Source organism: Canis lupus, chromosome 4 (genome assembly GCF_003254725.2).
Source record: "Canis lupus dingo isolate Sandy chromosome 4, ASM325472v2, whole genome shotgun sequence".
Classification (NCBI taxonomy): Eukaryota; Metazoa; Chordata; class Mammalia; order Carnivora; family Canidae; genus Canis; species Canis lupus.
In genome coordinates, this window is record NC_064246.1 from 39,077,819 (window position 1) to 39,090,186 (window position 12,368).

General features: G+C 45.4%; 1 non-coding gene across 1 annotated transcript; it reads right to left on the reverse strand.

Annotated features, from left to right (window-relative positions):
- Positions 1-12,053: 12,053 nt before the first annotated feature.
- Positions 12,054-12,160, reverse strand: LOC112652079 (U6 spliceosomal RNA). The gene has a single exon (XR_003131231.3). It is a non-coding gene; the product is annotated as a U6 spliceosomal RNA (small nuclear RNA).
- Positions 12,161-12,368: the final 208 nt, after the last annotated feature.

Here is a 12,368-nt window from a genome sequence, read left to right on the forward strand (position 1 = left end):
AGCATGGTTCCTGGCACAAAGTCACGACACAACACACTGGTGGGCCACCCCACATCGTCTCCATAGACACAGTGTGCTAGAACCAGGCTCTGGGGTCAGACAGACCTGCAAAGTCATGACAATCACATACTCTAGGACCATTATGAAGATTAGATGAGATCATGCACATAATCATAATAAACATGTATAAGTGCTTTATACATCTTACTACTTTAATCCTCATAGCAACTCTAAGAGATAGAGACAATTATATGGATTTTACCAATGGGGAGGCTGAGGCATTAACAGGGGTGGTAAGTAACTGGCTCAAGGTTAGAAGCTAGTCAATGGATAAGTAGCAAGTGGGTAGAGAAAGCATGTCCATTCACTGTGTCAATCCCACTCTCTACTACCTGGCCTAAAGTGCCTGGCACCCAATAGGAATTCAAAGAAATGTGAACTACATTTTTTCACATTGCAGATATATATGACATGACTACAGAGCAGAGGATGTTTGGGACACTATCTGTGTGAATCATTAGGGAATAAAGTCAAGCCAACATCATAACCAAATAAGTATGTAATGTGTGTATCAGGGTCCTCCTGAGGGCGTAGTGGGTGTAATTGCAAATTAATCCTGAGAAGCACCATTTATGGTAGGTGAATATGCCCCCATGGTTCATGTGAATTCTGTCTCCATATATACCTGAGATTCCCGAGCTCAGATTAGGCCTGAAAACCACCTTTTCTTAGAACTGGGAGGAAAATGACTCTTGTGACTGGCCCAAAGTGAACAGCAAACAGGATGGGCAAAGGTTTGGAAGGACAACCTTGTCATGGCCAAATTTCCAGCCTTATTTTCCACTGGTCCAGAAAAATATATGCACAGAGTAAAGCTGAGAACCTAGAGGTGTCAGTCAGGGGCTGGCAGGAAACAGATGGCACACTTAAATTAGTGATTCAAGAAGAGTTTAATAAAGGAGCCATTTACAAAGATGTGGGGAAACCACAGGGATAGTGCAGTTCCCTGGGGCTGGTAATAGCTGAGTGCTGTCACCTCCCTTAGGCCTGAAAGGAAAGGGGACAGAGTGGTGACCTATGTGGAGAGGCCCACCTGGCAGGAGCTGTGGCTTTTGGTAGAGGGACACAACCAACCCACAGCAAGGTGGAGGCAGGGGAATAAATAAATAAGAACCTTTCTCTCCTCCCTCCTTCCTGTTGCCTACTCAGGCTCCCCATTGTTTGGGCCCAAGCAGGAACCAGAGGGCAAGGGGACTCCATTGATTCAATCCACCTAGATCAGCCTTCCCAGGACACAGAGCAAGGTGGAAGAAGGTAGAGTGTGGGACTGGATGTACAAAGGGGAGATTTCCGGAACACTGCTTCTCAAATGGAACCACTGAGAGGCCATTGCCTCCCTGGAGCTGGAGATTTGCAGGCAAAGAGAAGTTTGGGATCTCAGTGGTGGCCTGCTTCTGGGATTGTGGGATGGGATGGTTGGCACACATGCTTGGCTAGACTTGTGCTGGCTGAGCCAGGAGCCTGACATCACCCTCTGTGCCTTATACCTTGGATGAGGTCTCTTCACCAGTTTGAATTGAATGGAGTATTGAATTTCATTTTTCTTTATGGCTATGCTCTTCAAAGTCAGAAATAGCCAAAGAGAACCCTGCAAGCTCAGGAGTGTCTCTGACTGTAAACCCATTTATGTCCTTTACAACTGGCATAAATTTGACTTCTTTTGTGATTTCTTTTCTAATGTTTGTGTATATCGTATATCCATCCCATTGTCTAAAACAAAAACCCCACGATGGTATGTTTTATTCATCTCTGTATGCCCAGAACCTGACACAAGGCTGACATCCCTTAGGATCCCCTCAAAATTTGCCCAATCTTTGTGTCCCTGTAGTCCTCAACAGATTCCAATTTGACCAGCATTTATTAAGCCCCTTCTACTTTCCAAGCACTGTGTTGGCTCATTTTCATATCAGTTCTCTAATCTAATATTCCCAAGAGCCCCAGCTATTACCCCCATCTTTACAAATGAGGAAACTGAGGCTCAGAGAGATGAAAGAGGCAGAGCCTGGATTTATTTTATTTTTTTTAAATAATAAATTTATTTTTTATTGGTGTTCAATTTGCCAACATACAGAATAACACCCAGTGCTCATCCCGTCAAGTGCCCCCCTCAGTGCCTGCCACCCAGTCACCCCCACCCCCCGCCCTCCTCCCCTTCCACCACCCCTAGTTCGTTTCCCAGAGTTAGGAGTCTTCCATGTTCTGTCTCCCTTTCTGATATTTCCTACCCATTTCTTCTCCCTTCCCCTCTATTCCCTTTCACTATTATTTATATTCCCCAAATGAATGAGAACATATAATGTTTGTCCTTCTCCGATTGATGTATTTCACTCAGCATAATACCCTCCAGTTCCATCCACGTCGAGGCAAATGGTGGGTATTTGTCGTTTCTAATGGCTGAGTAAAATTCCATTGTATACATAGACCACATCGTCTTTATCCATTCATCTTTCGATGGACACCGAGAGAGCCTGGATTTAAATAGAGGTCTGCTTCCCTGGTCGAATGCTCTTTCCTTTCCTCCTCAGAAGATGTCCCTTGATTGGTCATGCATGTGCATGAGATGACTGCATGAATGAGTCTAGTGGAGCATCTGTGTGTGTGTGTGTGTATACATTGTGAAGTTCTGAACATCATTGAGGGTACTGGCCCTTATGCAGGGCTCACCGCAATTTGATGGCTGCAGCCGAAAAAGTGCTCCTGGATATCCTTCCCATCAAGTCTACCTTAAACCTACCCTGCAATATGAGTACAAGAGCAAGTCTGATGGGTGCTGCCCCTAAACTTGGCTTATGGATGCAAGAGACTTGTCTCCTAAGTAGCTTGCTTCCATTAATTCAAAACACACCTATTTCTAAGTGTTGCCTTTGTTGAACATAGAAAACATAAAATTGTCAAGTGCTTACTTTTAGGTATTCTAGAGCTGCCAAAATTCTAATTGGCCAATAAAATCCACCTGTCTCAGAAGAGCCCCCAACATGTCCCCACTTATCCGGAAGAGAAAGAAAGTTAAAAGCTGGTCCTTATACATACTCCATATGCCCTGGATTTGGGTATAGTTCTCTCTGTCTTCCTAACAGCCCTAAAGACAGGAACTGTTGTTAATAATATTTTACAGGTGATGGGCCTGAAGCTTTAGGGTGGAAAGGCAGTTGTCCAAAGTCACATGTTTAGGAAGTGGCAGAGCCAGGCTCAGGGCAGACCTGGACTTCTGGCTCTTGCCTATAGATGCAAGCAGCCCAAGGGAGCTTTCTCAAGCTTCTAAGCCCGCTGGCCTCAATCACAGGTAGGATCACCTCGATACCTTCTGCCCTATTTTACTGAGGATTCAGGGCAGTTTCGGATCTGGCCTAGAAAAACATCATTCTGACCCCTCAGAGAAGGAGAGAAATAGAGAAAGAGAGAGAGGAATGTGTTTCCAGGCTGTTCTGTAGAACCTAAGGCATTTTCATGACAAGCCTGTCTCCTTCCTGCTAATCCTCAGGATACTTTATTTCCCTCTTCCATGGCCCTGTCACACCCTGCCTTGTTTCTGCCCTATCTCCTTCTCTAGGCAGAGGATCTTCAAGGGTGGAGTCTGTGGCTCCTCCTCAGCATCTTCTCATACCCGAAGTCTCAGTGTCCATCAACATGTACTGAGCACCCATCCCATGCCAAGTTCCCTGTGGGACACTTTCACAGCTGTGACTATGCTTCATTTTGTGACCACTAGAGTACAAAAGTACATTGGAGTACTTTGTACATTGTGGATTAGCCCATTTTAGAGATGAGGATGCTGAGGAGTGCTCATTTTACATTGTAAAATGGAGTGGAGTACATTGTAGGATTAGCCCATTTTAGAGATGAGGATGCTGAGGCTGGAGGGGTGAAAGAACCAGCCCAAAGCCACAGAGCTAATCAATCAAGGGCAGTGAATACTGGCCTGTTTTGCCCCACTGCCAGTGATCTTTCTGCAACATCGCAGCCACTGAGTAAGTGCTCAATAGATGTTGGTTAAATGACAAAGGAAGGGAGGGAGGGAGAAAAAGAAGGAGGAATATTGAAAAAAATTCAAAGATGGCAAAATAAAAGGGAAACAACAGACTATTTCAAAGCAGTAAATTGGTGGAAGATTAAAGAAATGGGCCTAAGGTCTAACTTCCTTTCTTCTAAGGTCATGAAAAGAAAGGCACACATCTGAGTTCAGAGGAAGAAACATGGGAGCAGCTGGAATTTTAGCTTCAGATGGATCTTTCACCAGGCTTTCTAAGGACATAGCAATGCTCGGTCACACCAGGATGCACTGTACACAGCATGTGTGCTCTATGCTGAAACAGTACTATTCTTTTAAATGAACTTGAGCAACTTATACATACAGTTTACATATATGAGTGTGCATAGTGCAGTTAGAGAAGTCACTGCCTTTGGAATTAAACAACCAAGGTTCGAATTTTAGGCCTGTCCTTCCTTAGCTGCCCAGCCTTAGTAAAACCTCTTCTCTCTCTTAACCTCCATTTTCTCATTTGTAAAATAGGCTTGACAAGAGTCCTCATTTCACGGAGGGTTAGTAAATCTAAGTAAAGTAGTAAATATAAGCCCCTAACAGGGATTTAATTAAATATTCCCCACATTGTTCTAGTTCCTTTTTTAAAAAGATTTATTTATTTATTTATTTATTTATTCATTCATTCATTCATTCATTCATTCATGAGAGACATAGAGAGAGAGGCAGAGACATAGGCAGAGGGAGAAGCAGGCTCCCCACGGGGAGCCCGATGTGGGACTCAATTCCAGGACTCCAGGATCATGACCTGAGCTGAAGACAGCTGCTCAACCACTGAGCCACCCAGGCATCCCTAACTAATTCATTTTAAATGAAGAAAGGAAAGTAGCCTTCTCTGCTACCAGCTCCAACATCCTACCTGGGAGAGCACATGGAGACATTTCAGGGTAGTAGGAGTTTCCATGGAGTCTGGAGCCAGGCTGTTGGCATTTAAACCTGGCTTTGCCATTGCTAAGCTGGATGACCTGGATGAGTTGGATTAACCTCCTTTTGCCTCGGTGTTCTCACCTGTAAAAGGGGCATAATTATAGGACTTCCCTCCTAGAGTTCTCAAGAAGAGTCTCGTCTCTGGGAACTCTGCCTAGCACATAGCAAGTGTTCAGAAAATGTTCATTATTACAGTATTAGCATCTTCATTATCACATGCTGAGTATTTTCCTCACGGCTGTGTTTCAACTGTTGCATCCTCTTCTTCACCTCCCCCGTCTCCCCATTGCTGAGCTGGAGGACTCAGATCTGGGCAGAGAGGCATTACTTAAGCAAGGAGAGAGCCTTGTCGTCTTTCAGTGATGTCAGGAGGGCTCCTTATCAATAATTGAGCAGTTTTTCCAGGAACCCAATCTAGAGAGTGCAGTGCCCTTGCTGCAGCAGGGCCTGGCTGTCTGCTACCACCACCACCCCCCCCGCCCCCGGGAAGGCTCCAGGCACAGTGAAGTTTGTTATCTGCCTGTTTTGTGGGCAGAGGGATCTGCTTGTTGCTGGAAAGGCTCCTGCTGCTACAGGGTGGGACTTGACACTTAGGCCTCAGTTGCAGGGCCCTCCATCTGCCCCTCAAGTCTTGCCCTCACAGTCCTATGCCAGCAGCCCCAAGGAGAGATGGCCATATTCTTCACCTGATATGCTCAAGGGAGCCTGGATCCTGAAAGTCATTCTGAACACCGACCCCTACCACTGCTCACTTTCAAGCCATTCACAGGCCTTGATGCCTTTGTTTTCAAACATGACCCAAATCTGCTTTCTTCTTCTACTCTCATCACCACTACCCTAGTTCAGGCCTGCTGGGGCCCCCACAACAGCATCTTGCTGACTTCCCTGACCCCCAGTTGCAACCCCACCATCACCCCCAGGGCATGTGTGCAAATGCACAAGTGCAGGCGCACGCGCGCACGCACACACACACACAGCAGCTAAGAGTAATCTTTCTTGGATTTCTAAAAGCAAACTCAGGTCCTGTCACCCCTGTGCCTAAACCCTTCAGTGCTTCTGTAATGCTCTTAGGAAAATATCAACCCTCCATATGTCCTTAAGGCTTGTGGCTAGCCTCTGTTCCACGTCACCCGATGCTCTTCGTGTCTTCATCCATGACCTTCTCTGCCACCCCACCCTTGTATCAGTCCCTGTCACTGAAACTTCACAGCTCCAGGCTCTCACTCATCTTGTTCTGTCTTCCGTGTCTGCCTCCTACTTATCATGCAGCTCTCAGATAACATCACCTCCTCTGAGAAGCCTCTCCTGACCCTCATTGTTTAAATCAATGACCCCACACCCCCAACCCTTCTTCCCTCTTCAGCCCCTGAATATTTCTACCGTGAGGCTCATATCAACCAGAATGATGTTGTCAACCTATTGGTTTCCTTATTTATAGTCTGTCTCCTCCACTAGACGGTGAGCCCACATGGACACAGATCTTCTCTGTCTTACAGCTGTATCCTTAGGCCTTCCAATAGCTCCTGGTGCCTGGGAAGTGGGCAGTAAATATTTCTTAAAAGGATGACTGGAAGCTGAGAAGTTGTGCAGTGTTGTGGAGTGAGCACTAGACGTGGAGTCTGGAGTCCCGAGTTTGAGTCCTGCTCTGTGACCTGCTCACCATGTGTGATTCAGCACATCATCATACCTCTAGAGGTATGGAGACCTGGGGTCTAGCTGGAGCTCTGCCGCTTGTGGACTGTGAGCTCAGGCAGCTTACCTTATCTCTCTAAGCCTCCTTTTCCTCTGCGGTCCAATGGAGATTGTACTGTGTCTACCTCACAGGAGAGTTGTCAGTGGAATGTGTGAATGGAGATTGTGGAGATGGAGTGTACACGCTCCATGTAGACAGAGTCTGGCATGTTCTGGGAGTGCAGCAGAGACAAGGGGCGACCTAGGGCCTGCCAGATCCTAAGAGCATTTTGCACTGACCAGGAAAGACAGATCCTGCATTTATTTATCCTACAGAAGCTACAGCCAGAGAAGCAAGAAGCAACCTTATAGCCCAAAGCCTATTAAGTGATATTCTACTTCTAAGGAACCAAGCCAAAGCAACAATCCTCCCAAATGTGTGCTTTCTCCCTTTAGGGAGAGAGCACTCCCTCTGGACTTCACTGAGTTTCCCTTTTGGAAGGGACTGCTAGGGAGCTCAGAGACACCTCAGACCCTCAACTGCAGACTTTGCTCCTGCAGTGTGAGTGTCCATTAGGCAAACTGGATATAACCCAGTGGATTATTTATAGTATGCACCTGGCTTCACAGGGTCCCCTGGGGCACCAAAGGAGCCATAGGTAAAAGGCTTTGAAGTCTTAACATTGGCTTTGAGACTTTATCATAACATTGGTTGGAAAAGAGGATAAACAAGATTTAAAAAAATATGTAAGATGCTTTGCACTGAAGTCAGAGCTGGTGGCCATAAGGGGGGGGGGGGGTGGCACTTAATCTGACCGTTCTGAAGCTACTGATATTTAGATCTTAGAGCTATGAACTCTCAGCTACAGAAACAACTTTACTGCTTGGACTCTTGTAGGAAAAATTATTTTTATTATTGTGACTCTAAAGATCTCTAGTCCAAAGCCCCTTTTTTGTTTTGCTCCCACTGAAACCATTTCTTTTATAACTGTGACCCAGAATGCGTGGTTGGGCTGATGTTAAAGCCAGAAAGGCCCATCAAGGCTTAGTACATATGCCTCCACCTTTTTGTCAGGATGTTGCTTTTTTTTCCTTATCTTTGAAAAAATATTAATGTGGGCAAGTCACTTAACTCAGCACCTGGTATATAGCACACACTCTGTAAACATTAGCTGTTATCATTCCTACTCTTGTTTTATTAATGGTAGTATATATAAATGCACTTTATAGTAAACAACCTCAGATCCTTTCTGGGGAGAATGAGGTGAATGGCAAAGAAATCCTAGGAATCAGGGTATATTCTAAATGCCTGGATAGAGTGAATTTTGTTCCAGTGTCAGATGACCCTTCATGGGGTCACCCTCTATCCATCAGATGATGCCTGGCTGTCACTCCTTCCTAAAGCTGACCTAGATAAAAAGAAACTCCTGATTGGAAAAGAGGAGGGAACTTGCATAATGTAAGCATATACCAGGTCCCTCCAAATACTTGATCATATTCAAGGAAGGTAGGACTTATTTTCCCCCACTTATGTATAAAAAAGTTGAGTCGAAGTGAAATTCAGTAATTTACCAAAGGAATATAGCTAGAAAGTGGCCACACTGCAGTTGAACCTAGATCTTTATGACTTTGAAAACTGTAATCCTCCACTGTCTGGAATCGGTTCTCAGGCTTCACTACTCCTTTAGGGAGCCTGTAGCGAGTTTTAGCTCTCTAAGTTTGCATTTGTTTAAAAAGCAGCATCCTGAGTTGTGATTTACTTTCTTTGTGATCATTCCTCATTTTGAAAGCAGCCCACCTCTAGACCTCTGACTTCTCTTACTTGGTCAGACTTCTCATCTGTAACCCAACCCACGACCTTAGGAGAATCTAGTCAAAGTAAGTTATCTGCTGTCAGGCTGCTTGAATATTTTATGGTGGCCTGGATGGAGGCAGAGGACAGATCACTCTGCTCTGGGGGCAGGTGAGGCAGCTAATAGATCAGCCACAGGCAGCAGATGTCTAGGGGCTGGGATAGATAGCCCATCAAACAAGGCAAGCAGACAACGGTGCTTCAGGTTAAGCATCTTGCTAAGGACAGGGCTACATGCTTGTAAGAGGTCAAAAAAAATTTTTTTAAGATTTTATTTATTTATTCATGAGAGACACACAGAAAGAGGCAGAGACACAGGCAGAGGGAGAAACAGGCTCCCTGTGGGGAACCCGATGTCGAATTCGGTCCCAGGACCCCAGAATCGTGCCCTGAGCTGAAGGTAGATGCTCAACCGCTGAGCTACCCAGGGGTCCCAAGTAGTCAAATTTTTAAATTCCCAATTTAGGTAGTCCCTCAAATTTGGACTTGGAGGACAAGCTGCTTTAACATTTTTATAACCCTTATATCAGGCCTTGAATGACCTTAGACACACACACACACACACACACACATCCCAGAGAAGGCTGGTTGAGCACCCCAATCTGCAGATGGGTAAACTGCAGCTTACAGAATTTAAATGACATGCTCTAAGTTACCCTGGAGGTAACGGCAACTCTGGGATCTGATCCTGGTTCTCTCTGTCTCCATCTAAGAGAAGTGACCACTTATTGAAAAGGTCTTGGGACACGGAGAAAGAAAGGAAATGTCAGTTCTCTTGCCATGTCTTCCATCCACTGCCTATGACCAGATCATTTTTGCCATGGGAGCTGCAACTTCTACCTTCCAAGGAATTCTTGGGATTTATGTGATGTTATTACCAACATGACTCTCAGAAAAACCAAATGCAAGGTGGCTAATGTGATAAGAACACTTCCGACTTCCCTTGAGAAGGGACTCTCAAGTCGCGGAGGATACAGCAGTGCTCAACTGTGTCATTAGGGCCCAGGGTCCTTTCATAAGTCACTGCTCTGCCAGTCCTTAAAAGCAGAGCCGACACATTTGACTTATACGACGTAGAATGAAAACCGCCTAGATTCACACAGGGCCACTCAGCGGTGACGGGGCCTGGGCCAAGATCCCTGCCCTCCCTGTGCCTGCCTCCTCTTTTGCCTCCCCTGGGTGCTGTGAGGACCCACAGAGGCCACGTGCAGGAGCCTCTAGCCCACCACTCAGCACGTCAGGAGAGGCCCAACAGTGCCCTTCTTTCTCCCTTGCAACCGGAAAAAGACTCCAATCTCTTTCCCCAGAGAAAGGGCCTTTGGTTTCAAATCCCCTTCCAAACCCACTGGCCCTAAGGAAACCCCACCTTGCGTTTTGCCTTTGATTCAACAGTCCCTAGAAGTGGACTCTTCCGGATGGTGGCCAAGTCAGCTCCGTCCTACCTGCCGTGTGGCCTGAGCACTTGCTATTTCAGTCACGGTCACTAAGTGCTCCTGTCTAAATCTCTTGAGGCTACAAGGTACCAAATGTTTTGAATTAATTGGCTTCTATTTTCCTTCCTGTGCATGTGCCTCGGTGCCTTTTTAGGGCAAGATTGACGAGAGGAATCCTTCCTGAATTCTGGCAGCCCTGTTTCAACTTGGAGTTAATTATCTCTGATATGCTATACAATTCCCTCTGTAACTTTTATGACATGGAGCGGAGGCATAATTTATCCAAGTCTATCATTTGAGGCTTTTTTTTTTTTTTTTTTTGCTAAAAGAAAATTATTGTGTGTGCTTTATAAAAGCATTCATTCCATCCCTCATTGTTTATTCACAGGATGTTTATTGAGGACACACTTCTGTGCCCAGTATTACACTGGGTCTCTTATAATTCAGGTTAACTTCTCATAGGCCTATCAGGTCAGTGGTCTTATTGCCATTTAGCAGAGAAAAAAAAAAAAAACAAAAATAAAACAAAAGAAAAACTAAGTTCAGAATGAAGAGGGGGTCGGGAAAAAAAAGAATGAAGAGAAGGTTGATGTCTTTCGTCCTCATCCCTACCCACTTAGATGTGTGTCTACCAGGAGCTATAGGTCTCCATGACTTTCATTCCCAATAACACATTTCCTCTGGGGCCTGATGGCTGGTTCCAGCTTCACTTTGTTGCCTTACCATCCCTGGTTTGTCCCCTACCTCTCCAACATGGCCCTTTCCCATGGATCTCCATCAGAACCACATTCAGGGCATGGCCATCCTTCCAGGGCCCTAACTGATCCGCCTGTCAGGAGCATGCAGCTGACAACAAAGAAGCAGTTCTGAGATTCCACATTCCCCCTCTGTCCACTCTCCATCATTCCACCCTCCTGGCCCTGTTATCCTGAGAACTTGTTCCTTCATTTGTTTGTTTGTTTGTTGAGGACAAGAAAAAGAAAGCCACATTGTATCTTCAAATGTCTCTGCATTTTTGATAAAAGGGAGTGGGCCTCTTTTAGAATCCAGTGAGAGTGTGTGTGTTTTACTTCGAAAATTCCATTCTGGTTGACCCAATTGAAATCGATCATGGGGTTCCTTCTGAGACTCCTATCCTACTGAGGATCCAAAGACAGCTGTGGGGAGCCCTGTTGATTAAGTTCCTTAGGACTGCCATAACATAATATGTACCCGGGGTGCTTAAAACAACAGATAGGTGCTCTCCCCCAGTTCTGGAGGTCAGATGTCTGAAGTTACAGTGTCAGCAGGGCTGTGTTCCTTCTGAGACTCTGGGTAGGATCCTTCTTTGCCTCTTCCCAGATTCAGGTGCTGGCAGTAATCTCTGGCCTTCCTTGGCTTGTTGCCGCATCACTCCAGCCTCTGCCTCTACTCACCAGGCATTCACCCTGTGTGTCTGTGTGTCTCCTCTTCTTGTAAGGCATCAAGTCTTATTAGATTAAGGGCCAGCCCACTCGAGCTTGACCTCAACTATTTGCACTGTCAACAGCCCTATTTCCAAATAGGGTCACTTTCCAAGGTACTGGGGGTCAAGACTTCAACATATCTTTTTGAGGGACACAATTTAACCAACAGCAAGAGCTATCACTTAAGTCTGGGGATGACTTGCTGGGAATCACACTTGGAGACTGGCAAAAATGATTTAAGGAAAGAAAAAGATCAAGAGCTACAGTAAACATGGGAGGGCAGCCCTTCCTTCCTCTGTTCCTCCCTTCTTCCTTCCTTCTGTTCTTCCTTTCCCTCTTTCTTTTTTATTTTTTTAATTTAAATTCAATTAGCCAACATAAAATATATACTTAGTTTCAGATGTAGTGCTCAGTGGTTTATCAATTGCGTATAATGCCCAGCATTCATCACATCATGTGCCCTCCTTAATGCCTGTCACCCAGTTACCCTATCCCCCCCACCCACCTCCCCTCCTTCAACCCTTAGTTTGTTTCCTATAGTTAAGAGTCTCTCGTGGTTTTTTTCCCTTTCTGATTACTTCCCATTCAGTTTTCCCTCCTTTACCCTATGATCCTCTGCCCTATTTCAAAAAATGGAATGCCTCATGAATTTGCATGTCATCCTTGCGCAAGGTCCATGCTAATCTTCTCTTTATTGTTCCAATTTTGATATGTGTGCTGCTGAAGCGACCACACTTTCTTTATTTATTTATATGACCATAGGTGATATTTTCACACATCAGCTCACATCAGTTCATGGTCCCATTTGTACTGACAGGCATGGCAGTGGTGGAAACTCCGAGAAGTGGATGGTGGGACTAATCGCCAATCTCATAGACCTAACAGCACCTGCAGGTGCCTTCGATGTGTACATATATGTGCAGTGACTGGGAAATGTGGTA